We start from the raw sequence: 27661 nt of genomic DNA, 5'->3' as shown, positions 1-27661 counted from the left end.
TCATTATGATTTGATACAATTTACTAATTTGACATGTATGTGTATATAAATATACATGTATACTTGTATGGATATAGCTATACATATATATGTTATGTATTATCTCTTTCTGCAGATAGACTCTCAGGAAGCTACGCCATCGTCTCTCGAGACGGACGGCTGCCGACGACGACGATTATCTCTTTCATTTAAAAATCTATTTAGGAAAATACTACTTTGTTTCCAAATGTTCTCATTTGTGGAGTGTTATATTTATGCTTTTATTGTTAGTCTCTAGTATCATTTTATTTTAAGACAATTTATTGTACTGGATTGTACAATTTTCAGTTTGGTAAATTTATTGTAAAGATTTCTCAAGACCTAAAATGCAGTTTCTCTTTGCAAATATTTAAAATGTGTTTTAATGATGTGTATTTTCTATGATATTTACAGCCTGTTAAGTTGTTTATGCATTATGCAGTTTAGTTTTTCCCTTTATATTTTGCCTATTTATCTGTCAGAGACTAAGAGAGAAGCTTCAAAGTTTCTGGTTACAATTGAAGTGTTGTCAATTTTTTACTTCTAACTTGTTTTATAATCGCAAACTATGTTATTAGCCATGTAAACATTTGTAGGTACTATACAGTCATTATAGATTTTACCTTTATTTTATAGAAATAATTCCTTTTTTACTAATTAAATCACTTTAGCATTAAATTTAGTTTTTTTGATATAATAGTATTACTCCCTTTTTCCTTTTATTTGGATTTATTATACATAATACACACATATATACCCATTCTTTTTTTAAATTACTGTTAAATTATTTTAGTGTGTTTGTTACATATATAGCAAATACTGTAATGTTATTCTTGACCCAGACTGGACTCTTTAGAGTTTTTTTAAGAAAATTTTAAAATTCCAAGTAGAGGACAAAAGAGGTAGAGTAAAAGATCCTCGTTTGAGAATGGGCACCAAGGATTTTTGGACTCCTGGCCTTTTTTGAAATATAAAGCAATACATTCTACACTTTGGCTTAAACTTCATATTCTTTATGCTACATACTGTAATTTCTGAATAAAACAAACAACAATAAAAACCCTCACAATGCACAACATCCAAACTCAATGTCAAATCTGGGAAGAGAAGAGGCTCTTGTATCCTGCCTCAGGCAGAAAAGCAGGAGAGGAGGAAAAAAAAAAAACCACTAGACCTCAGCAGAGGAAACCAGGTGGGCTGGGGCCACTCATGGCTGTTGGGGGAGCCAAGGAGTCATTGACACAGAGAGCACCAGGTCTGCAGGTAGAAACTCCTTATCTACATCTTTAGTATGAGAGGCATCCTCATCGCCCTCAAGTGGGGCTGCGGGGTCTCATGCGAAGCAGCAGCACTGGGTCCTTCTGCTGTCGCTTTATCTTCATCAGTAGCCCAGCAGAGAGCTGTCCTGAAGTTCCCGGCCTTTCATAATTTGCTCCACGTTGGCTGTTCACTGCAGGCACCGGTCACAATGCAGCGGGGTGAACACATGAGCCTATTGGAGAGCGTCACCAGCCCAACCTACTTATCCAAGATTTCTTTGGGGACTTTGCAAATGTTCTCAAACTTGGCCTTGCTCTCTTGCATTATCTTCTCTTCAGCCTCAGGGAGTTCCAGGCCCTCCTGGTTAACTGAGACCAGGTTCCTCTCAAACTCCTTGAGCTGCAGCACACAGTACTCATCCATAGGCTCCGTCCTGTAAACCACCTGGAAGCCCTGACCCCACACTCACTGCACAAAAGCAGAGTCGGCAACCTGCCCCTTGCTCTCACCAATGGTGTAATAGATGGACTTTCGGGTCTCCTCAACGTGAGAGACATATTTTGAAAGTGAATTAATTTCATTCCCAGCTTGGGAGCTGTGATAGTGCAAAGGCTCAGAAAGACATCCCTGGTTAGTAGAGTCCTCATGGTTTCCAAGCTATAGGTTTTTACAGAATGCCTTGTAGAATGTCTTGTACTTCTTGTCTTTCACCAACTCAGAGAAGAGCTCAAGGCATTACTTAACTGTGTTTTAATAAACAACCTTCAAAAGGTTGCTCTGCTAGAGCATTTCTCTGGAGATGTCCAGGGGCAGGTCCTCAGAGTCAGCCACACTGTGGATGAAGATGAGATACTCTGGTGTCAGCTTATCATAGCTGTCCATAGAGTTTGAGGTCGTTGTTCTTCTTGTTCCCAAAGAGGCCGAAAGCATCCTCACAGGGCATGGAAAGCAATACCCTGAATTTCAACTGACCTATAGAGAAGTGCTTGACTGCCAAGTGGTCTTCCCGTTCATTGCTAAGCCTCTCGTAAAACTCTCCAGATTCCTCCTGGGTGACATCATCAGGGTTTCCTCTGGTCCAAATGAGATTAGTCTTGTTCAGTTCTTTCTGATGAACATTTCTTCTTAATCTTCTTTATTTTTCTCTTACTTATTCTTCCCACCATCATCCTCCTCATCTGAATCCACTTCTTCGGGCTTGGGCTTCTCATCATTTTATCCTTCTCTTTTTTCTCACTTTTCTCATCCTCTGTTTCATCATCACTGATTTCTTCCTCTTGTTCCTTCTCCAAATAAAGGGTGATGGGGTGACCTATGAATTATGAGTACTTCTTCACCACTTCTTTGACCCGCCTGTACTTTAAGTACTCTGTCTGGTCTTCTTTAAGGTAGAGGATGGATCACTTTGGTACCCCGGGCAATGGGCTCATCATGGTCAGCTAGTTAGTGAAGAATCCCCTACCTGAACATTCTCCGGTTCACCATAATTGTGCTTTTTGTGATCACAACCACTTTCTCTGTCACCAGGTAGGCAGCATAAAAGCCAGCACCAAATTGTCCAGTCATGGAGATGTCTGCTCTGAAGACCCTACCCTCAGTAACTTACCTTTTTTTCTTCCTTATCTTTTGTGTTTACTTATGGGGGAATGTCTTTAGCTTATTTCCTAAGTCCCTAATTGAGATCGTCACTTATAATACATTTCCTCATTTGTCTGATGTTTGCTTTATAAAATTTAGTAATGATGTGTTTCCTCAGAAATAAGAGTTTCTAATTTCATATTGTTCAGTGTTATACAATACACACAATGTTTCTCAATTTTGTGTGTGTGTGTGTGAATAAGGGATAGAAGAACTTTGGGGTTTCTTTCCTCTTTTATATAGTAAGCCCACTTCTCAGTGTTACATTTGTACTGATTCTTCTGCACTACCTTCTGTTAGACGACGGAGTCTTTCCCCACACCTGGTGATTTCTCTTTGAATGTTCTTAAACAAGAGGTCTGTGTTGGCCTAGTAATATGGCTTGCAGTTTATTTTTCAGAGCTTGTGTTTAAGTTTTCATCCCCTGAAAAAGAGCTGGAGAATGTTTATATTTTCTGTGGTTTGATTGTGATAGACTGAGGATCCAGGTGGCCACCAGGCATAGGGATGGCTGTGTTCCTGCTTTTTTAGTAGGTCCCATCAAGTCACAAAAGCAGGTGAATGACTTCTGGCCCACTTTGGCTTGTAAGGTAGCCAAGAATGAATTCTGAGTTGTGTTTGCAAATGTAAAGGTACGAGTTATTATGAAGATAAGTCTTGAGGAAAATTCCTTATCAGTGCAAGTGCTGGTTGTTGTTTCTCCACGTTTGTTGTCTGTCGAGAGAGGTTGGAAGAAATCTGCTGTGACTAGTCACGTGAGTACACAGATCTCTGATATACAGGATCCACCTTTGTATCACCCAGCTGGCTTTCTTTCACCTCCATTCCTTATTATTCCAAGCTTAGGTTTTTATTTTCTAAATCTTGTGGTGAGGAAATCTACCCACCCGTCTAATAGATCTCTTCTGTGCCTGTGTGTGCTTGATCCTGGCCAACCACTTGACAAAGATCTTTAGTCTTTGATGGAAATACTATGCTTCCAATGGCATGATAAATATAATCGTATTTTTAGACTCCTTGTGTAATGGTATTTGGTGAGTAAGAAGTAAATGCAGAAGCATAATTAACCATTTTGAAACTGAAATCTGAAAAATACTTCTTAAGCCACACGATTGTATAAAGGCCAGTTTTCTGTACTACAAACATGGTTTCAAATGGTTCCACTGACCACAGTTTGTGCTTATGTAAGATAAAGTATTTTAATTATTTTGAGAGAAATAAACTTGTTTTAGTTTTTAATGTTTGTAAGCCTTATATATACATGCATGTTATAACACTGCACATATTCTACCTTTATCTAAAAACCAGGTTTATTATCATTTAGAGAGGACTAAACTGGTAAACAGGATAAAACTAACATTTCAGGAAGTGCACAGCAGAATTGTGGGGTTACTTTTTCCACAGTGTATCTACATTGTCAACCAAATCAGGCACTAAAAATGCCAGTGGTCTCCCAGACTCTAAGGCCTGTGGGGAAAATGTTTATCTTTAATTAAATGTTGGTAATACTTATTTGACAGATTGAAACCCATTTCTACTTGGTTATCTTGATTAACCATATCATAACATTTTTTCCATTTTTAAGAGAAAAATATTAAGTCCACACTCCTAATCTTCCATAACTGTAATATGTCACATGCTCTTAAGGGGCAAAGTATGCCTGCTGTCTTCACTGTAATCAGAAGGATCTGCTGAATTCTGCAATTCTGGCCACCAGAATTCTCTCGGCAGTCATTGGGTGGGGATTCCCAATGGTTCTAGTCAATAATAAAGAACAGGATTTTTAAATTGAAACTTCCAAAAAGTTAAAAAATATTTTCTTAATTTATTGTGAAAAACTTAACCTATATTTTTAAAAACCTCATAGATGAAGATTGCTAAATTGTTGAACTAAAGTAAAAATAAACACAAAATGATGTGATATATAATTGTGATTACAATGCCTTTCTCTCATCATTGGTAATGGTAATAGTGATGATGATGATGATGATGATGATGATGATGGCACTGACCATGTTCCCTTAGACTGTCAAATAAAAATAAATAAATAATAATCAACACAAAAGCCATCTAGTGTGAATGAGTCAAAATTATACATATTTGGAGGGGTCAAACTGGCAAAAAAATGTATTTTTTTGGTGTACTGCAGAATTTTAGCAATTAGTTTATGCATGCCATGAGATGAAAACTGTTGAAAATTGCTGGCATAGGCAGTAGTTAGTAAAGAGATGACCAAGTAAGGGCAGAAATGTCCCTAAATTGGTTTGGAAAGGTCTCATAGAGTAGGTTACATTTAAGCTGAGATGGTGTTTTCAAGTGAAAATGGTAGGAAACATGACAATACCTTAGTTTTAACTATTTTATTGGGTTGAGAGATCCAGGTGAAATGCTATTCAGTACAAGTGTATTTGGGTGAGCAGATAAATAACAGGATCAAGAGAACCAGGGACCCTCAAAGAATACCCCTTAGTAGATATCAGTCATCTACTGTGGATTGAGCTCATACTGTATGCACTAAGCAGTCTTCTTTACTCAACTGCCCTGCAGTTTTGGTTCTTTTACTGTCACTTGCATGACTAACAAGATGAGGTAAACTGAGGCCCAATTAGAGTGTTTCCCAAGGTTCTAATAAAAAAAGGTGCTGGAACTGGGATGCAAACTGACACAATCAGACTTCAGCCCCGAGATCTTGACAGTGAGCCCACAGCATCTCCAGCAGCAGCCTAAAGACTTTTGGGTGGAGTTGCTGAAGGGCGAAAAGAAGTGCAGGCAGCAAGCACCACAGAGGAGTGAGGTTCGGAAAACGGTGATGAGAATGGGCTGAACCTGGCAGTCAAGTCCACGAGCATTGCCTCCAAGGGCTGGGGCAGCACTAGAATCTCAACGATTTACGCCAGGGCGATGTTTCTTCAGAAGAGCATGGCAGCCAAGGACAGGCCTAGCCAGCATTCCTGATGACTATGGTATTAGGGTGCCTGCCAACTTCCCATCAACTTCCGTCTGTAGATAAAATACTAAACAGCCTTACTGAAGATTCAAGTCCATGAGAGGAACTCCTTTAAAATCTCTTGGATTTCAACACAATTTTCTCATTGATAACTTTGGCTGTTTTTCAAAATTAAAATCTAATTCTCACCCTTTAAAATTTTCCTATAAAGCACAATTGGAAAAGAATATTAATGCAATATCAATATGGGGGAAATTGCTTCTTGTAAGGTTAAAGAAATTTTGTTTGGATCATTGTATTGTCTTGTCAGTAAAACATTAAAAGCTTGACATACTAATTTTAAAATGTTCTAGACTTTCCAGTTTGGGTAATCTGAATATGGAATATTTTTGATTTATGACTTGGTTAATTTGGTATAAGTTGAAGGGCATATTTTAAAAAAGAGTAAACATCACCCCATATCCTCACTGAATTTTAAAATTCCTATTTAAAATGATATACATAATTTTTACTTTTTAAATGACAGTTCAGTGTTAATTTTTCTGATCTCAAATGCAGTTAGTTGGAAATCCCCTTGATCACAGCTATGACTAATTTATTTTTAATTGCACACAGATATTGCTTAACTTCCTCCAAATTTGGCAGTTTTCTGCAATTCAATGTGGCGATTTTTTTGTGAGAAAAAAATATTTACTCCAAAGTGAAAACAGGTTTCTCTGTGGGTACGCTCATGCATTTGTCACTTTCCCATTCTAGAATGTTTTGGTGTTGAAAGTGTCTATTTGACCTCCACTGAGGGTTTTAAAACAGTTATTGCATTTCAGTGTTCTCTCTCAACATCTTCAATTAAACTTCAGAATTTTGCTTTCTGCACACACTAATAAAGGAAACAGCATCAAGTTCAATCGGAAATGCACAGTTAGATTGTGAAAGTGTTTACGCAAGTTACCAGCTTATATAGGGAAATGTAATGAAGCTTGGCTCTGAAGGCACAAGTTAGACTATGAATGAACTTGTAGATTAGTATTAATATTTCCATTTTTAAAATGAGGAGATTCTGACTCAGAGAGGTTAAGTGATATATATGTCCAAGGTCACACAGTCAGGGATAAATAGAACCTGTGTATGGGCCAGATAATCATGCTTGCTCTGCTGCACTTTGACCTGGTACATTTCGGCCATTCTGAAAGAATTCCAACTGTTGAGAGGGATATGAGGGAGGAAAAATGGAGATGGGACAGTGTTAAAATATTTCTGTGGCTTTGAGACAATGAAGAAATCATGCATTAGTCAACTGTTTTCCCATTTTTTCTCACTCAGCTTGAAAAATCTGGTTGTACAACAAAGCATTTTTGTTTGTTTCAGTAATTTTGAAAGGTGTCTAAGGAATAAAGAACAAATATAAAATAAATAGAAGGCTTGATCCCTAATGTAAGACATTATACAATATAGATAGGAGGGAAAACACTCATAAAATAAGGAAAGAATGATTTTATAAAGCCACATAAGAGAAAATTAGCATGCAAATGTTTTAAGATAGTGAGGTGATTAGCTTGGGGGAAAATTGAGAGAGAAAAAGAGTAGAAATATTTGGAATTGGTAAAAATCATTGAATTCTGGACTTAGAAATCTAAATTTCATCATGAAGTCTTCAAAAACAATGAATTAATAAAAGACTCCTTAAAATTGTGTCCTTTGGGTGTCTGAGATGCAAATTATTCCAAAACAAACATGTGACCTTCCATCCTTTGGGTCAACTCTCTCTTAATACTACAAACCAGGGATCTGAGCCAACCATACTGCTCCCTCTTCCTCCCCCACCCTCCCCCCACACAGTTCATTCCAAGTTCTGGCGACTTTACTTCCTAGTTGTCTCTGAAATCCATTCACTTCTCTTCATCTCTTTTGCCACAATCCTAATGCAAATTCACATTATCTTTCTCCTGAATGGGATTATTAAAATAACATAATGTGTCCACTGGGCTACCCTTCGGGTTCCTCTGCAATGCACTATCACAGTAAATCTGATGTGGCCAGCTGCTCGCAATGTCCAGAAATTGCTCTGTGAAGCCTTTTATCAGCTGTCCTCCATCTACCCCTTCAGTCTCTCCTTGCTCTTTCTGCACCAAGTTCACTGACCTTCCATCTCTATTTGTACTCATCCTGATCCCACTCAACACGTGGCCTGGGTTTTTAATGTTCTCTCCTTTTTGACCACGGTAATATAAACTCATCCTTTGGCTTTGCTATTAAACGGCCCATTTCTTGGCTTCCTCCCCTGACTTATCTAAGTTAAATCTCTGTTCTACGCTCTCATGGCGCCATTTACTTTTCTCTTGAAGCACTTAATACCATTGCTATAAATTATCCCCTTTAAATCTCAGAATAACTCCATGGAGGTGGCTTAATTATTTTATGTTTTATCAATGAGGAACCTGAAGAATAAAGAGGCTAAATAAATTGTTCAGGCATGGAGGGATAATAAGCAGCAGAATCAAGAAACAGACCTAAACAGTCTGACTTCCCAGCCTGTGTTGTTAATGCTGTAGCTGCCTCTACATAGTTGTCAAAGGGATGGGTGGACAGACAGCAGAATAGGTAACATGAATTAATGTCAGCAGCTGGGTTTGTGCATTTGAAAGAAGAAAGAGGACAACAAAAGGATATCTATAGTTTTGCCGTGGCAATCAGATATTTAGATTATGGATGAGACTGGTAACAGAAAAAGATCTGAAGGGCGCATCTTCAAGACAGTGAAGAAGCACCAAGTGACAGCCGATTTAGCAAGATCAGAACCGAAAGAAGGTCAGAACTGATAGAGAGGTTGACAGTCATTCTGAGTAGGATCTATGGAATTGGGAAAGTAATGCTGAGAGTATTTTGAAAATGCTGTGAAACTCTCGATTTCAAAGACTGCGTCAATTATATTCTCCAAAAGAGTTTCATAAAACTTTCTCACATCATCATTCTGCATGAGTAGGAATACTTATTCTAATTTGTAAGTCCCTCCGAAACATATCATTTTCATGTTTTTTTATTGCGCCAGGACACAGTGTTGTACGGCTCTCTGGAGTAGACCTCATCTGTGCTCTTTTATAACAGCTAGCTACTTATTGATCATTGAGAGTATAGCAGTTTCATTTTATTACTGATTCCTATTTAAAAAATCAGCATTATTAATTATGCAGACTACAGATGTAGAAGACAATTGCTATAAGGTTAAACTTGCTCCCCACTCCCTCATTATTAGCAGTTTTATAATGCTTTTGATGCTAGCTATTTTTTCCTGGACATTTTCTTTTAGTCAACACATTTTCAAAGCATTATTTGCCTTTTGAGAGGTTTCCCTAGGACAGCATGTTTAAATAATAATCATATAAATTATATAGAATATAAATAGTAGAATCTCTCTAAGAAACAGTCATGATGAAGTAAAACTTTTCAAGACTATTTTAAATGATTCTATACAGTCAGTTCTTTGAGCTTTACTGATAAGTACACAGCTGTTTTATAAGAGACAAGAATGACTGTATAGATACACCGGTGAAATGGTTTAATTGAGTGCTGGATACAGCAGCAAGAGCTCTACCCTCGCCTCACACAGAATCAAATAGGTTTGATTTTGCTTGTTTTTCTTTTTTTAAACCTGGCTATGACAATGTAAACTTCTGTGACTTTGATGATTTCTCAAGTGACCTTTTATACCTAGGCTGTCCCTGCTGTGTTCTATGGGAAGTCTTGAGGAAAAAAAAAAAAAAGACCTGGGGAAAAAAAACTCTTAGAAAAAATATTCTTGTAACAGACTTGTTTGTTAGGTTTATGTTGTTCTTGTTTGATTTGGTGGGGAGTGATGGAAGAGAAAAGAGTAAGTCTGCTACTGTACCTATAAATTAATAGTGAAGAGTATAAACTCTGCAGCCATACTGCCATGTAAACCTGAGAATGGTAACTTGGTCTTTTTATCCATTTCCCCATGTGTAGAATGAGATTAAGAGTAATATTAACCACATGGAGTTTTTGCATGGGTTAAATGGTTTGTAAAGAAGTTGGAAGAGTTCCTGGCATAATACAAGGACATAATCAATGTTAGTTCTTATCATTATTAAATGTTAATTTCAAGACATAAGTCACTTGTTCACAGTAAAGGGCTTCCTATTATCTTCAGATCAAACTTCCTTTCTATCTTTCAAGGAAATCCATAATCAGTCCTTGCTCTTCCTGTCTAATCCCTCACTCTTTATGAATATAACCCCTGTCCTAGTAAAGTTGTCTCATCACTGACCTGTGAATACCTTATACAAATTACTTTCAATGTACCTCTTTTTAAAAAATTCCTTTGTACAATAATTAATTAGTACCCCCCCTATTGAATTAACATCCCTCTTTGATGATAACAAGGATTGTACCTATTTATTTTTTATTTTATTAATGATATGGTACCCATACTTATAAATATATTGACATTGAAATCTCAAATTGGTGATTCTGTAATATGGCAAATCATAATTTGAAGCTTATCTGGGATTTTAAAATGTAGAGAATGATTGTAAATAATTCACAAATATGAGTGTCAATTTATTCCAACATACTTAAATATCTTCTAAAGTTATGATGATCAAAAACTATATTTCTGCACAAGAACCAAATATAGTTCAATGAAACAAAACGGATAACAAAAATTCTCATCAAAATCCACACCAAAGGCAAACTACGAAGCAGAAAACACACTGGACGCAAGAATGACACATAAAATGTACATATTTTTAATGTGTTAAAAGCACTATATAAGTAAAATCTAACACTAAATAGAAAATTTTAAATACAACACTTGAATATGCCAAACTGACCTATTTTTCCTAGCAAAACCATTTTTATATATTGATGGTGAAATTAAATTGGCAAGAAGAAAAACCTCTGAACAATTTAACATTATTTATCAGAGTTGTCAATAGATTCTTAACTTTTAACTTTTATAGTAGTCTAACCTAAGTAAAAAATTAAAGTGATGGAAATTAAATAGGTCTGTAAATATGGGCACCGTATCATTAAAACAGTGAATAAGAAAATCAGAACCCTTGTTCACTAAAAGGACAAGAATAATTAATAATATAAGGATTTTATCTTCAAATAATAACTAATAATAGGAAAAATGCTTGCAAATCTGCATTCTCTGACAAAAGCCAGGTAGCTTACAAATATGAAAGCTTAAATGACAGCTTCAAACCATATGTCACCCTCTCAAGAAACCAAACAAAAAGATGAAAGACAGCAAAGGTGTAGGACGTTTTAATCAGCAATGAAACAGAGGAACAGCGTCAGACACAAATGTCAAGGATTTTTGACTAGTACGTTACAGATGGAGACAGATTGAAAGACAGACTCATGCTACTTTGTCCAAGAAAATAATGCAGAATGGCAGGAAGTATTAAAAATTTCTGGCATAACATCATAGCCATCCCTATTTCAGAGACAAGGTTTATAGCCCAGAGTTTTCTGCATGAGTAATGAGGACCTCTACTTGGGGTTCCTTTATTTGCACCGGATTAAACATAATCAGATACAGCATCTGCAGGTTCTTTGAAATATTTGAGGAAAGAATGCCGGGGACTGAACCTCATTCTCTCGACTCATCTCTCAGTAGAAGACCAGCCTGGATGCAGTACGTGGAAAATGGACAAGCTACTTTATTCTCTGTAAGTCTCTGTTTCTTCACCTGCGCATTGGGGACACTAGTAATGCCTACGTCAAGGGGTGGTGAGGATGAACTAGGTGATTCTAAGCGAACTCAAACACATAAGGCTATCTCACTGCGTTTTCAAGATCACGACAAGTACAGCTAACACTCTGGAAGTGCGGATTGTGGAGGTGTGGTCGTTCAGTAGAGAGACGGAACTTCGGTAGGCAGGGGACGCTCCCCTGCAGTAGGTGTGCGGTGTGGGACAGGGAGAGCGGCAGGACCCGGGAGAAGGAGCGGGTGAAATTCAAAGCAGCTGCAACGAGGGCTGCAGCCTATGTCATGGGAAGCTTTGAAGCTGGGATGGTCCTTCAGAAATCACACCAAACATCGGGTCGCTATGGGCTGTCCTTAGAGAGGGGCGCATCTATGGGAGGTGAGGGGTGGGGGCTACTTTTGGCCTCCAGCACCTTCTAGGGAGGCCTCTGCTGTGAGCTTGCAGCAAGCAGTACAGCCACCGGCTGGAGGACAAGCACCCTGGTCCTAACAGCAGTCTGGGCTAGGCCCCAGAGCATCTACCGCAGAAGGTGCTTGGAACCCGTTAGCCACTGCAGACCAAGGGCCCGAGGGAGGCTACTCAGTACTGCGCCAAAGAAGAGATCTTCAGGCAGGGGCATGTTTTCTCCCTTGCCTGATGTTTTATTTCAAACACAGGATAGGCTTTTTGAATATATTGTAGACTCTCGAAGAAGGTTACTCAGACCCAGAAGGCAAAAACTACCAAAAGGCGTATAGGCCGAACTTCATGGTTTCTTCTGAACAGAGACGTAGAAAACTGAAAATCAGATTTAAGTTAAGACCCAGAACAGAAGTGTCAATGGCTCTAAAGGAAGAAAACATGCACATGTGTGTGTGTACATACACACACATACACATACACATGCACAGGTAATTCCCCACTTGAAACCAACCTCTGACCTTCAGACTCTGTTTTTAGAGGTGTATTTTAACAACACCTGCTAACACAAAACAAAGGGATATTACAGGTTGAAATAAAGAGAAAGAGAACTGCTTCTTCACATATTTCCAAAAGCTGATGTCTTTCAGGAAAGCAAAAAGGACCCCTCCAGAAGAGAGATGTTTCTCTGCTTAAAACAACAAAGATATTTTTGGCTTGGGTGGGGATAGAGGTGCCGCAATGTTCAGAGTGTGAAGATAAGTCTGCCACTGGGGGGCTGGGGGTAAGGGTTTCCCACGCTGCAGTCAGGGTTGTGACCTGAGGAGAGACCTTGCTCTGCTCCCTGGCTGGAGCCTGGAGAACCTAAAACCGTCAGAGATGAGTGGCTGTCCACTCAGATGGGTCTTAAACCATCTTGTTAATGAACCCCCTGGTGCAAAGTGGCCAGAAGGAACTGAGTGAATCCCTGCCAGGATTATGTCTTTTATAGTGAGAGGAAATTTTAGAATATTTCATGTTAATATTGTCAGGATAATAATATGATATTTAATGTCAAAAAATCATTTAAATTGTAGGAGAATTCAACCCAGTGAATATGTCATTATGGTATTTAAACAATCAAAGAATATTTTAAAGTAGAGATGGATGAAAATCTATACATAGGAAAGAAGGTTTTTGCCTTGTTTACTGTTTGATTCTGCTACTGCACACACATATACAAAAAGGTGAAATGAATTTATGTCAAATTTATAAAAATAGGTCATGCTTATTAAAAATAGGACCATGGGAAAGAGAAAATGGTGATTCCAGAGAACGCCTGAAAAGTACAAGGACTTCAATTGCAATGCAATTAACAAATGAATTATTCATCCTGTTTGAATAGTCAGTAGTGACGGTAATTTATTTGTTGAGTGTTCTGTGGGATAGCTATATGTTAAATGTTTTCAGAATTAAGATAAACACTCCTCAACAAAAAAAAAACAATCCAATTTTATGGACGTTATGTAAGTTTTCTCTAAGCTAAAATTAAACATAATTCACCAAAGCCATTTTGGCTTAGTCAACACAATTTTAAGCAAGTATCATTTATATTTAACTTTATTTATAATGCTATTTTTAAAAAGAATCTTTGTGTAGAGAAGAAAACTATAGATTTTTCTAAGTTAGATACTCAGAATACCAAACTTTAAATAGAGATGAGAAAATACTTTGCAAAAGCAAATTTTCAGCAAGACACTTTAAGAGAGATTATACAATAATGCCTTTAATGGTTTTCAGGTGTAGCAAGAAAAACAATCACTCCTCTATTTAATATATAAAATTAGCTTGGTCCATAGTTGGATCATGAACACTAAAATTACCTACTCCATATGTCTCCACAGTCTTAAAATTTGATTTCAACCAAAGTATTACTTAATTTTAACCATATCCAAGGCACCTTTCTAGGTGCTGGGAATATAGAATAAAAGGAACAAAGCAGAAGTCTAAATTCCACAAAACTACATTCTAGTGGGAAGAGATATACACTAACCAATCTCTAAAAAATTACCAAATTTCTAGCTCCCATATTTACACAAAGTGTACCAATGTATTTTGAAGACCTGTGTATACAAAGCACTAAGATCATCAGTTTTAAGGGGGTGAATCTACATATTGACCTTTTGTATAGGCAGTATCATAGTATGATGAACATGCTACAAATTATTTGCATGTTCAGAAGTATGGAATACTGACAAAATTCAGAAATATAGTACCAGGCAGCTTGGGTGGGGGATGTTTTATGCCAATTTCATAGCAATTGATTACATACACAATAAAGAATGAGTAATTTTCTATGGAAATCTGTGCAAAATTATAAAATCCTGCCCCACTTATGGGAATAACTCACCACTTATATATTGATTCTACGGCTGAATCTTGATGGGGAAAGAATTCAACCTTTATTAAGTCCAAGCCCTGTAATGCACCACTGAAACTAGATAAAAGAAGGTTGTCACAATAATCCAAACACACACCAAGAAAAATTCCAGTGCTTCAAAGTCTGCACCAAGAAATTACACAATAGAAGAAAATGTTTGATTCCAAAATATACCAAGTTCTCCTACTAATCAAATATTCAAATGCCAGTTTAGTTGACGTGAAGAATGAAGTGAAAGTCTGCAATCCAATAAGGTAATTTCTCTGAAGAGTTCTTACTCTAAACTTTCAGGCAGTCTAATTTCCACATTTGAAATAAATTTTCATGCCAAATCTTTTTCAGATTGAAGGATAGATATTCCATCTTTGGCACGGTGTTCTTTCCTACAATACTTTGCATCATTACTCATATTTAGAAAACCAGAATTGACCCTGAAATTTGAAAAATGTAGAGATAAATATATGTCAACGTTGCTGCCAGTTAACGTTTTCTGATTCAATCACTCAAATCCGAGATGTTACTAACAAATGATGGGAGTTCTTAAAGTCATTGTATAAGATTTGACACATCCAATACTACAGACTTCACTGTTATTCCCTTGGAAGTTGTCAGTGGTACAAACCCGGCTGTCAGTGGTTTATATTTACATTTTCTCAGTCAGTAGCAACTCACATGGATTTGATGTCCACGTCTTCCTATGCTGCCATATATTAGTTTATCTTTTTGGCAGGTAGTCCTGGTAATCTAAGTTCCCTTTTTGTTACCCTACTGATATGCTTTCCATCAGCATTGTGCTTGGCTTTACCTCCAAGTCAAGCTTATTTTAGAGAACTTAATTTATTCTGTTGATGTCTGCCCTATATTTAATTTATGCATTCTTAAAGGCAGTAAATATTTTCTGAGTGGCTACCATGTCCAAGACACACTTCTAGGGCCTGGGGTATAGAATAAAACGTAGAAATCAGAATTCCAACTTTTATGAAGCTTAACATTCTAGTAGGAAGAGATATAGAATAAACAAATAAGTAAAATTTATAGAACGCCAAATGATAAGTGCTCTAGAGAGAAGAGAAATAAACCCAAGAAAGGAGAGAGTGTGCAGTAGGTAGATGAGAGGAGACTTGCCATGTTGAACTTTGGTTAGCAAAAGCATCAGAAATACAGTGAGAGTTGAGCAAAGAGTAGAAAGAAGTGTAGGGGCAGGGCATGAAGGTCTCTGAGGGAAGAGAGTTCTATAACCAGGAAACAAATACCAAGGCACAGCAGTAGAGGTACGCCTATGTGTTCAAGGAACAGCAAGAAATATTCAGCCTGAATAACTTGAATGATGGGTTTTACCCTTGCTGAGAAAGTGAAGACTAAAGGAGGTTAGGGTTTAGATTGGGAATGAGTATCAGAATTTCAGGTTTGGAAAGAGTCATTTTGAGATATCTATTAGACATCCAAATGGATAGATCAAATATCGGGTTATGCATATCCATCTGGAGTTAATAGAGATGTCTGGGCTGGAGATATAGATATGGGAGGTTTGTGTGTGTATGTGTGTGTGAAGAGATAGAAAGAGAGAGAATTAAAGTCATGTCTTAAGATTGGATAAATGAATATAATAAGCAGGAGAAATGGTCCAAGGGCAAACTTTGAAAAGTTTGTCAACTAGGGATTTCTAACTGGACTATATGTATCCTGGGAATGACCATAAGACTTTCTAAGGACTGTTAGGCTGGAATAGTTTGGGAAAAAAATCAATTTTCATGTTCTCAATATTAATACAAATAATTATGATGTCTCTCTCTCTCTGTCCCATATACCCTAGCCTTGCCCCTCTCCCTGCCTCAAGGTGTGTATCTTTGCCTTTCTTTCTCCTAAGCTCCAAGGGCCTTTCTTTTGCCTCTGTAAGTTGTTTTCTGAACCCATGCCTCACCTCTTCTACAGCTCATTTCTTCTGCCTCTGTGATTTTCTAAATAGACTTTGCTTGGATTAAAAAATTAATAATTATGACTAAAATTCATTGACCAGGGACCTTTCCGTTGAGCTTCTGTATGTTCTATTTCCCATCTCTCCTTTCAAAATACTTTGCCTTTATGCACTTTACAAACAAATGTTATACTTCTCACACATGGTGAATCTTTCTGTGTTGCATCGCCCAGGTGTTAATAACTTTGGATTTCAGATAAGGAGAAGAGTGAAAGTATGGATTTCTAATTGGAATCTAATGACTGAGAACACATTTTGATACACATCGTCACGTGGTTTCCAATTCTTCTATCTCCACAAAACTGGATAACTTTAATACAGTTATTACATAAAACATCATTAAAAGTAATTTGTGATCATGAATAATTTAATTTGGGGGCATATAGTTTGAAAGAGGATCAAAGAACCAAGTTTCAACATTTATAAGGAAACCTCTCCTATTCTCATCTATGTGAATGAAGTTCCTCAGGGAGCACACATATAACAATGAAAAAGAGGACTATACATGGATCAGAGCAATAATTCATAATATTTCTATAACGGGTTCATGAACCAAAGCATAAAAAATACAAGTGCTTATGTTGGAGGGAGAGAAGAAGGCTGCAATGAGGAAAGAGAGGCCTCCCTGTTGCTGTTAATGTTCTGCCTGTTGAATGGTGGTTACACAAGTCTGCACTGTGATAAATCATGAAGATCCACGTCTTTGTTTGGTGAATTTTTTGAAAGGTGTATTTCACAATGTAATGGCTTAAAATGACACCAGAATAAAATTCTGTGATGAGAATGCACTAAAAATAATCATCTCAGGAGAAAAAGGAATAGCTTGTAATTTCCTATTGCTAAAGAAAACTGCGTTTATGTTCTGTAAATGGATAAAGCCATGCAATGATCTGCTATAGTTTAATTTCATTAGATACATTTACAAATGTGATGTCATCATTTTATGGAAAATGAATATATTTAAAATATGTGGCACTTACCATTGTGCAACGATTTAAACTTAAGATGAAAATATTTAGTTGTCAACAAAAAAAAGATGGGCAAGAGATATACAAGTTTTTAAAAATGTTTGAGGACCACTGGTTTCGAGGCTAGGGCCACAAGGAAGTACAGCCAAGGATCCTGACATTGAACTGCCGATAGAACAGAAGGACAACTGGAAGCAATATGTCACTGGCATTTCTGAGAGGGGGGCATGATCAGCGCTGACCCACACATAATATGCTGAGAGTTCAGCTAAGGTGAGAACTCAAACTGCACCACTGGACTTAGCACCTAGTGATCACAGGTAACTGCCACGAAACCTCTTTCGGGAACGTTATTGGGGAAAAAGCCCAACTGTACTGTGTTTCGGAGAAAATAGGAAGAGAGGAACTGAAGACAGAGAGCTGAGTCTAATCTTTCTAGAGCTTTGTTTTAAAGGGGAATGGCTGGACAGTAATATGAGGTCAAACAGGTTTTTTTTTTTCTTTTTTTTTTAGTTTATTTGTATTGGTTTAGATGAGAGAGATTACAACATGTTTGTCTGCTGGCGGCAACACTGCAGTTAAAAGGGAATAAAATGATCATGCTGGAAAGAGAGGGAGATTCCTGGAGCTGTATTCTGAAGTAGGGGCAGAGGGATGGCCCCTGGCGTGGAAGTGGAGAAATTAGCCTCACTCAGAAGTAGTTCTTGTACAGCGCAAACCAGGACGACATTACACGGACGGAGCGGACGGAGTGTAGAGGTGGTTCCAGGGCTTTGTGCAGTTCTCTCTGATTGTTTTTATTTTTTCAGTGTAAGTGGAGCAAGATCACCATCTTGGAGTGCGAAATGGAGGCGGGGTAGATTTGTTGGGGATGAAGAGAGACTAGAATCAGTGAAATAATCGTCTGGAAGTTTAGAGGCTAAACAGAGTTAAAGGACAAAGTAGGGTCACTGGAGAGTAGTGATCATGAATTTAAAATGATGTCCCAGTAAACACAGTTGTTGTTTTTTCCCCCGCACATTCAGTCTTTTCTCTCTAGATGCAGAGTAGGCAAAGAATTGGATTTACTCAACTCTGGACCTTGCTGAGCGAGTAGGACACAATGGGGAAGTTAACGAGTGAATGGCTGAAACGATGATCCTGAAGTCAATGTCTGCGCTGAGGAGGGTGAGAGCATGAGAAAAGGGAGGAAGCTCATAGAACCAAATGGATAGTGCATTGTAGGTTCCAGTGGGGTGAACTGGTGGCTGAAGTCTCCATTTCCCGTCTTCTTTTTCTGCCTCCATTTTGGAAATTTTTTGTTGTCTTTTTGTTCTACCTCTAAGTAGCCTTAGGCAAGTTACTTTACTTAATCTCTGTGCTTCCGTTTCCTTGCTTTAAAAATAGGACTCAGCTCATTATATTGTTGAAAAGATAAACTGTTTTTGTAGTTTTGTTATAAAACAAATGTAAAGCAATTGGAAGAGTACTTGGCATCTAGTAAATAGTCTATGAATGTTAATTATTGATGTTATTATAACCCTTTCTCAATGCATTTCTGTCTTTATATGTTTGTTGAACTTCTGCCATGTTCTGGTACTAAAAAAGATACTGAGATAAATAACATAGCTTCCTCTGCCACTGACAAGCTTACATGACCATGACATCAATACTAACAGTGGTAACTGAATTGGGTGCTCTGGGATTTTAAGAATATGAACAGCTAACAATGCCTGAGCTTATTTCTTATGATAAGGAACTAGACAAATGGAGGATGTTTGATGGAAACAAGGAGGACACAAAGGTAATATCTAAAGTAATGATTCTTAAAACGATGACATTGGAAGGCACAAGAATCCTCATGGTGGTTTGAACCTGTTCTCAGAAAGGCAGGTAATGTCTGTAGTTTGATGTGTAAATGGCGCACATTCCATATTTGCATACAACTAAGGGCTACTCTTTAGTAACCTAATACCAAGTGAGTTATTGGGCATCTCTGTATTTTGTAGCTGTATAATTTGAATTGACTCATTTCAAAGTTTTCTGAGATACTCTAAAATTCTTTTATACTACAAAATTGGGCCTCCAAAACATGTTTGACAAAGACTCAGCTTCTGCTGCATATACAAACAGATAGTGAGAATATTTCTGAAAAATTCAGGAAAGATGCTTTGGTATCAGTGTATCATAGTGTTACTCGATTTGGTGGTGGTCTTCCTCTGCTGCTTTTCCTACAAAAATTTCTGTTGTTTTGGCTTTATCAGTATCAGTTTTATTGTAAATGTTCAACAAATTCTATTGTGTATGTCAACATATATTTATATGTTGAAGGATTATTCTTTCTGATAACTAAACCTTAAGGATTGTATGTACTGGAAGTTAAATATAAATCATTCATGTTTCTATCACTAGTGCAGATGTATACTTAACCTCACATCAGTTTCTTGTAAGTGACTTTTTTTGATGATATGCTACCTCGCACTGAATACTATTTTAAAAATCTTAAAACTTATTGTCATAATAAGTTGTAATAAGCACACTGGGTGATTTTAAAATTCATAGCATATTTAATAATAAAGGAATCAGGTATATAATTTCAATTATTTTTATTAAGTAAATAATGAGTTATTTGTTGCTAGGAATAGGTTACTGAAAAGTTGGTTATTGTTTCCTCTCCATATATCTATATTTAAATTTTTTAAGTTAACAATTGGAATGAACTGGAGTTATATGATTCTTGGAGTCTTGGTCCTTATGGTAAACAGAATAATGTCTTCACAAAGATGTCCAGGTCCCAATCATCAGAACCTGTGACTAAGTTACCTGACAGGTATTATATGTGATTATATTAAGAATCTTGATATGGGGCTCTTATCTTGGATTATCTCATATGTCCAGTATAATCTTAAAAGTCCTTATTAGGGGAGTATAGAAGCAGAAGAGTTTGAGTCAGAGAAAAGAATTTTCACAATATAAGAAGTCAGAGACATTTAAAGATGTTACACCACTAGTTTTGACTATGGAGGAAGAAACTATAACCCAACAACTGCAGACGGTCTCTAGAAACTGGAAATGTCAAGGGAAGCTTCTCCTAGAGCATCCAGAATAGGAATGCAGCCCTAGCTTGTTTTAGGACTTCTGACCACCGAGACCTACAAAATAATGAATTGAGTTTTTTTTAAGTGACTGAGTTTATGGAAACGACTACAGTCCTACTTTGAGTGCTGCAATCATTAAAAAACAAAACAAACAAGCAAAAACATTGAGAAGAATCTTGAGAGGCATATTGGAAAGGAACCAACAGTGAGCATCTCTCTGGAACTATTTGACACTCTGAACCCATCCCCGAGGCTCAGCAGTGATCTGCTTTCTCTAGGAGGCGATATCAGATCTAATTTAAGACTTTGGTTTTTCAAATGGAATAAACACCTAGGTAGAGAAATATGGAGTTGTGGATTAGTAAATATTTACTGACTCATCCCAGCTTACTCAGAACCTCATTAGTCCTCCCACTGCTGCCTTCAAAACATAGGACCTAAAACAGTAGGGTTGAGAGCCCATCTTCATATCTATTCCTGACTGTGTTTCTCCAGGTGCAAGATATCTAAATCCAAACACAAATGGTTGTTAACTGATTGCATGATCGCTGTCTCTTAGTCTCTTCTACAAGTGAGTAATACAGATTACTGCCTTTCCCTTGGGGTTTGTAAACAAGAAGTGTGCGGGGAATGTTGTGAAGGAAGTTGTTCTGGGAGGAGACTGTGAAATGCTGCTCCCTGTCAGAAGTGATAAGGGAATCTTGGGTGACATTGGTGGAGAAAATGCCATCAGGCGTAGGTGTGAATCGCTATGCTCTCTAGCAGTGTTCTAATCTATGCACATCTGTAGATATCTTTAATAAATGATCGAACTTCATTCCTTAAGCAAGAAATTCTGGTTTGGTTTGAAATTTTAACAGACCAGAGGTTGAGAATTACCTATAAACATTGCAAATAGTTTAACCAGCAGTCCACTAAGCATGTAGTCATGGAAATAGCATCTGATTATCTTATCCAAATGCTTCTATAAACACATTTAAAAAAAAAACATTTTAAAGTTTCTTCTAGCTGCTTTCCCCAAGTTGAATATTTTAAAGGTGCACTGGAGTAACATGTTTTACTTAAGATGCATTGAAATGTGCTTTTAATGAACAAATCTTTAGAGAGGGGCATTACTCTTATATCGGATTACTTTTCCACAACATAGTAAGAAGACTTCTCGAGAGATGCGTTTTATGAAGCTGCTGCTCATTCAGAAGTACTGGACAACTGACTGACTAGATCTTAGCTGCTGTCTTGGTCACAGAGCAAGTAGGATTGGGACACTGGCCTGTGTCCAGGAGTTGGGGCTGAATGACCAGTGAGACTTCTGAGAAGTATTTCCTTCATCCTCTGCAATGCTGTTATTTTTTTTTAAATCATTTTTTATTGTTATTCTATTACAGTTGTCCCAATTTTTCCCCTCTTGCCCTTCTTCGCCCATCCCACCCCCACTCCCACAGTCAGTCCCCACACTGATGTCCCTGTCCGTGGGTCATTCATACATGTTATTTGAGTAGTCTCTTTCCTTTTTTCTGCCATTAACTTCCTCTCCCCTCTCCTTTGGTCACTGTCAGTCTGTTCCATGTTTCCGTGCCTGTGGTTCTGTTTTATTCATTAGTTTATTTTGTTCATTAGATTTTTCTTATAGTGACTGGCTTATTTCACTCAGCATAATTCTCTCTAGTTCCATCCATGTTGTCACAAATGGCAGGAGTTCCTTCTTTCTTTCTGCTACGTAGTATTCCATTGCGTAAATGTACCACAGTTTTTTGATCCACTCATCTACAGATGGGCACTTAGGCTGGTTCCAGCACTTGGCTATTGTAAACAGTGCTGCTATGAACATAGGGGGTCAACAATGAGATTGAGAAAGAAATTAAAAAGTATTAGGAAATAAATGAAAATGAACACACAACAACCCAAAACCTATAGACACGGTGAAGACAGCACTGAGAGGGAAGGTCATAGCAATACAGGCCCACAATGCTGGTTCTGCAAGCCTATCTAGAAAAGAAGTGTGGGCAGCTATCACCACATGTTGATATATAGGGTGTCCCAAAAAATGTATACACACTTTAAATGATTATAAAGTCAGTGTTTATTAAAATACGTTTTATTTTCAAAATGTAATAGAATCTACAGACATTATTTAATTGTTTTGTCAACGCCTGTTCTCAAACTGATGTCTGTTCCGGTCCAGGCACTGCCGACAACGCGAAGCAATGGAATCGCAAACATCACGAAACAGTTCGTTTGGTATTTGTGAGCATTTTCATTCAATGGCTGCTCTCAATTCAGCAACTGTTGCAGGTTTCAGAGTGTAGACTTTGTCTTTTAAGTATCCCCATAAGAAAATGTCTAGTGGTGTGAGGTCTGGTGAATGCGCAGGGTATTTTACAAAACCCCTTCATCCAACCCACCTGCTTGGCAAGATCTCATCAATGTAGGATCTAACATCATGACGGTAGTGTGGTGGGGCCCCATCTTGCTGTTTCGCGATGTTTGTGATTCCATTGCTTCGCGTTGTCGGCAGTGCCTGGACCGGAACAGACATCAGTTTGAGAACAGGCGTTGACAAAACAATTAAATAATGTCTGTAGATTCTATTACATTTTGAAAATGAAGTGTATTTTAATAAACACTGACTTTATAATTATTTAAAGTGTGCATACATTTTTTGGGACACCCTGTAGATGAAAAATCCTAGAACATTAGCAAGAAAATTGTACAACTAGAGAAAACGTAAGTCCAAATTGTAAGTGTCTTGTAATATTAAAGGCTTAAAATGACCCCCTCCCCCTTTAGTAAGCATGCTGCTGAGTGCAAAAGCTATGCAGCCCACAAGGAAGATGTTCCTATGTAATGCTCACTGCAGATGGCAAATAGGACAGAGCCAAAGGTCATGGAGAAAAGTAATGGACTTGAGACTCCCCTGCCAGGCAGCAAAATCAGGGTCTAGTTAAGGAACAACTCCATCCCGTTCTAACTTCACAAGGTTGGGGGCAGTCCTCACCACCTCTGCTTAGTGAGATTTCAGACTCCTTGTAAATCAGGTTAGTATCTGCCATGTATCTTTTATTCTTCCAATTCACAAAAGCGGAGTGTTCAGTGCAGTTACTCTGTCTCTGTTCTGCTACTGTGTAGAGAGGATGGGAAAGTAACCTTTGATTTCATGAGTGTCCACAGCAAGAGAAATCACTCTCAGAGTTGATGTGGATATGACTGCATCGTATTCAAAGAACCCAGGCTTTGAATTTGATGCCACGGTAAATAGAATTTTTGGACTGACTTCTCTGAGAAAGGGTTGGGTGTATTTTGCCTGTGAGAGGTAGAGTGAGTTCAATATCTGGTAACATGAAGGACAGAAAGTCATAGTTCATAACGTTGTTCATCAACTGTTTTCAGCTTTCACTGTCCTGGGCATGTGGAGTCCTATGCATTCTTCACACTGGCTGAGTAAATTATGTGACCAGATCTGGCCAGTGGGTTATGATGGGAGTGGGATGTCACTTCCAAATTGGAGCTTTTTGGGGTGGTACAAGGCTCACTGATGTCCAGCAATGTTTGTGAGAGTAGCTGCCTTAGTCCAGAGAGAGGAACCATAAAGCAAATCGCACAGCCAACCCCCAACCCACAGGAAGATGAGTAAGAAATAACTTCTGTTGTTATGAGCCATGAAGGGAGGGGGTTGTTTATTACATTATAATGTTGACTTTCCTGATGGTTGTAGTGATGTTAAACGCATTGCTCCTCTAGTAAAAAAGACGCATTTTTCAAGTTAAATGGTTAAACATTTAGAATGGCGAGGAAACATTATGAATCAAGAATTATTTTTGGAATCGTTTATTTTTGAAATTTATTGGTCCTATGATAAAGTTCAGACCCAGAAAAGTGTGGTGCTTTTCCTTGTGAAAAGCAGGTTAACTTCTAAAATTGAAGTATTTTATTCCATTTACAGCATTTACAGTTACAACCAGTAGCACAATGACTTTAGAATAATGGAAGCTAATGTGCTTTTTACTTCCCATCTCTCCCCAGGATACTTGGCACTTTCTCTCAATCTTCTGGTTGCTTTCTTGGAACAGTTGGAACTTAAATACAGAGAGACAACATTGTCCTACAGCTTTTAACTGCCAATTAAGTGGGTTTCAATTTATGACTCTATCTAACATGGGATTAAAAGAGAGGGTTTTTTTTTTTTTTTTTTTTTAAGGTTTTTACATACTATGAGCACTTCTGCCCTTTCCTTACCTGAGCAGATAGGGATAATCAGTTTTAATCTAAAGCCATCAATAAAAATAAATGTCTTCATATAACACTTGAAGAAAAGTAAAATATCTGTACTGTCATATCTCTTAATCTGTGTAGATTCTAAAAATATTAGATATGTTTATAGGCTATCAAGCAGATAATTACCTGAAATATTATCATTATAAATCAATAAAAAGATCTTTATTAAGCAAAACATATCAATATCAAAAAATCATATGCGTGTATAAGAAATAGATATATCATATACATGATATTATTGTATGTGGCTTCTTCAGTTATTACTGGCATATTGATTCGGAGATTTTCCCCCATGACCTACTTCTCTATCCCTCCATGGACTCCAAATTGAAGGAAGACTTAGAGTTTTTCTTTTCTCTCGCTGTATTATTATAGTAGCACATGCTGATACTAAGATGGTCAAAATTTTGAGCGGAAATACAGACCCCATTTACTTAAGGGAGAAAACCCCACCATTAGTCCTCACAGCCCCCCAATTCCCTGTAAGGGTCACCACCCTCTTGTACAGTGGTTCCTAATGTTGGCTGCATAGTAGATCATCCAATTCCCTGTAAGGGTCACCACCCTCTTGTACAGTGGTTCCTAATGTTGGCTGCATAGTAGATCATGTGGGAGCTTAAAAAAGTCTGCTGCCCAGCATAACCTGAGTCAGTTTAGTATAAATACTTTGGGGAATATGATAGCTAATTTTATGTGTCAACTTGACAAGGACATGAGGTGTTCATATATTTGGTGAAACATTATTCTGAATGTTCCTATAAGGGTGATTTTGGATAAGTTTAGTATTTAAATTGCTGGACTGGATGAAGCAGATTGTCCTCCCGAATGTGGGCAGGTCTCATCCAATCAGCCTAAGATCTGAATGGAACAAAGACTGACCCTCTCCTAAACAGGAGGCAATTCCTCCTGCCTTACTGCTTTGGGCTAGAACTGTTTTTTTTTTTTTTTTTTTGTTTTTGTTTTTTCCTGCCTTCAGACTTGAACTGAAATATTTTCTCTTTCTTGATCTCAAGTCAGCTGACCTTCACATTGGAACACACACCATATGCTCTCCTAGGTTTCTAGTTTGCCAACTGCAGATCTTGGGTCCTACCACCTCACCTCCATAATCACATCATCCAATTCCTTATAATAAACCTGTTCAGATAGATAGATACGTAGATAGTCAGATGTGATATCATTTGGCCAATGTAATACGAGAAGTCAAGTTTGTCACATGATGTCATGATCAAGAGCCAGAGGGTGGATCTCTACATTTTCTTTCATTCCACTACGAGGATCACAAATGCTTAGAGACAGGATGCTCAGTGGGCCTGGTGTCTGGAGTGAAGATGATGTGCAAAAACAGTGAAGTTGACATGTAATTGGGTGCAACTGACCAAGAATGAGCAGGAAGCAGGAGTGAGAAATAAACATTATTGTTGTGGGTTATCTGTATGAGTCTTTGAGAATGTTACTTACATATACATAGAGTATCTGATCTACCAACTCCAGGCCATTCTGCATCTGGGTTTGTTATTATGTGAGATAATATATTTTCTTACGGCTTAGGGCATTTCGGTCATGGTTTTATGTTGTTTGAATCTGTAATTATTCAGATTGTGCACCAAGAAAACTCCTTTCAAGCCTTTAAACCTTACCTATAGCTTCATCTTCCTTGGGTCTTCTCTGGTATCACAAAATAGTATTATCCTTCTAGTTTCTGTCATACAGCTATACATATTTTTCTCCTCATATACATGATGGTGATTTGTAATATCTTATTTATATTTCCTACCCAATAGTCAACAAACTCCCCAACAGGAAGATATATGTCTTTTTTTTATCCCTGTTTCTCTGACATCTAGACCAGTATCAAGCACTTAATAGGATTAAATATACATTTTTGTCTGAACTAAATCAAATAGCCCCTTAATGTGGAAATGATAATACTTTCAACTGTTTATAATCATTTTCATTATTTCCTGTACATACATTGAAAATCACATATCACAGTGTTATAATTTTGCTAAAATCATCAAACATGATTTAGAAAGGGTAAAAGAAAAGGAAAATATATTGACTTGACCTGTAATTTTATTTTCCATTGTTTTTTCTTCCTTCCAGATGTACCCAGATTCCTTCTCTTACCACTTCCTTTTGCCTTAGAGAACCTCCTTTACCTCTTCTGCTAGGGCAGGTCTGCTACCAAGACAAATTCTCTTAGCAATCTTCCATCTGAGAATGTCTTGATATCCCCTCCACCATCTGCATGGGATCAACGGATCGTCTTTGCTCCCTCAAGTTGTAGTTTTCCCGGTTCTTGGGACAATGACTGCTTTTCCTAATGTATCCTGGAAATTGTGTTTGTTATGGTAGGAGACTCACAGTCCTTGCATCACGACGTTTAGATTTAGCATGTAGGTTCTGGTCTGCTTCCGTGGGCTGTGGTCCCCATGACAGGTAAGTTTTCACAGCCTTTAAAATGCAATTCTGGCCCTTTCTGCTCTCTTGGTGCTGCTGGGGCTCCTGCTCAGTATCTGCTGGTGTTGCCTGTGGGAGCCGAAGTAACAGCCTGGGTCATCTTCTGTCAGTGAGTGCGGGGAGGAGAGCCAGAGGATTCTGAGTGTGGGTATCTTATGCCACTAAGTGGAGGGTTGGGAAATCTGGGCTCTAGTGATGTTGCCCGGCAGTGGATCACCTTGCTGGACAGTGTCTCAATGATTGTGCAGCAGTGGATAGGTTGGTCCATGGGGACTTAGATGATGCCCTTCTGGTGGATCTCAGCCAGGGGCTCCCCTAGGTAAAGAGCAGGTCTTAAGGCTCTGTAGTAGGTCTCTCTTCGGCTTACCATTCCTGCCAGTGTGTGACACAGAAAGAAAACCCAGGAAACCACAGAGTTGCTCCCGTTCCTCAGGTCCTGAGCTCCACTGAAGGTCCACGCTCTTCTTTCCAGCTCTCTGAGTCCTTTCACCAT

The 27661-nt window shown here is 37.9% G+C and overlaps 1 pseudogene; it reads right to left on the bottom strand.

Moving 5' to 3' along the window:
• Positions 1 to 1399: 1399 nt before the first annotated feature.
• LOC150020314 (heat shock protein HSP 90-beta-like) lies at positions 1400 to 27661 on the bottom strand (annotated as a pseudogene).

This window comes from Furipterus horrens, unplaced genomic scaffold (genome assembly GCF_987537825.1).
Source record: "Furipterus horrens unplaced genomic scaffold, mFurHor1.1.pri manual_scaffold_2, whole genome shotgun sequence".
In the NCBI taxonomy this organism is placed as follows: Eukaryota; Metazoa; Chordata; class Mammalia; order Chiroptera; family Furipteridae; genus Furipterus; species Furipterus horrens.
Note: the sequence above shows the minus strand (reverse complement) of the source record. Positions and strands in the feature narration are given on the sequence as shown.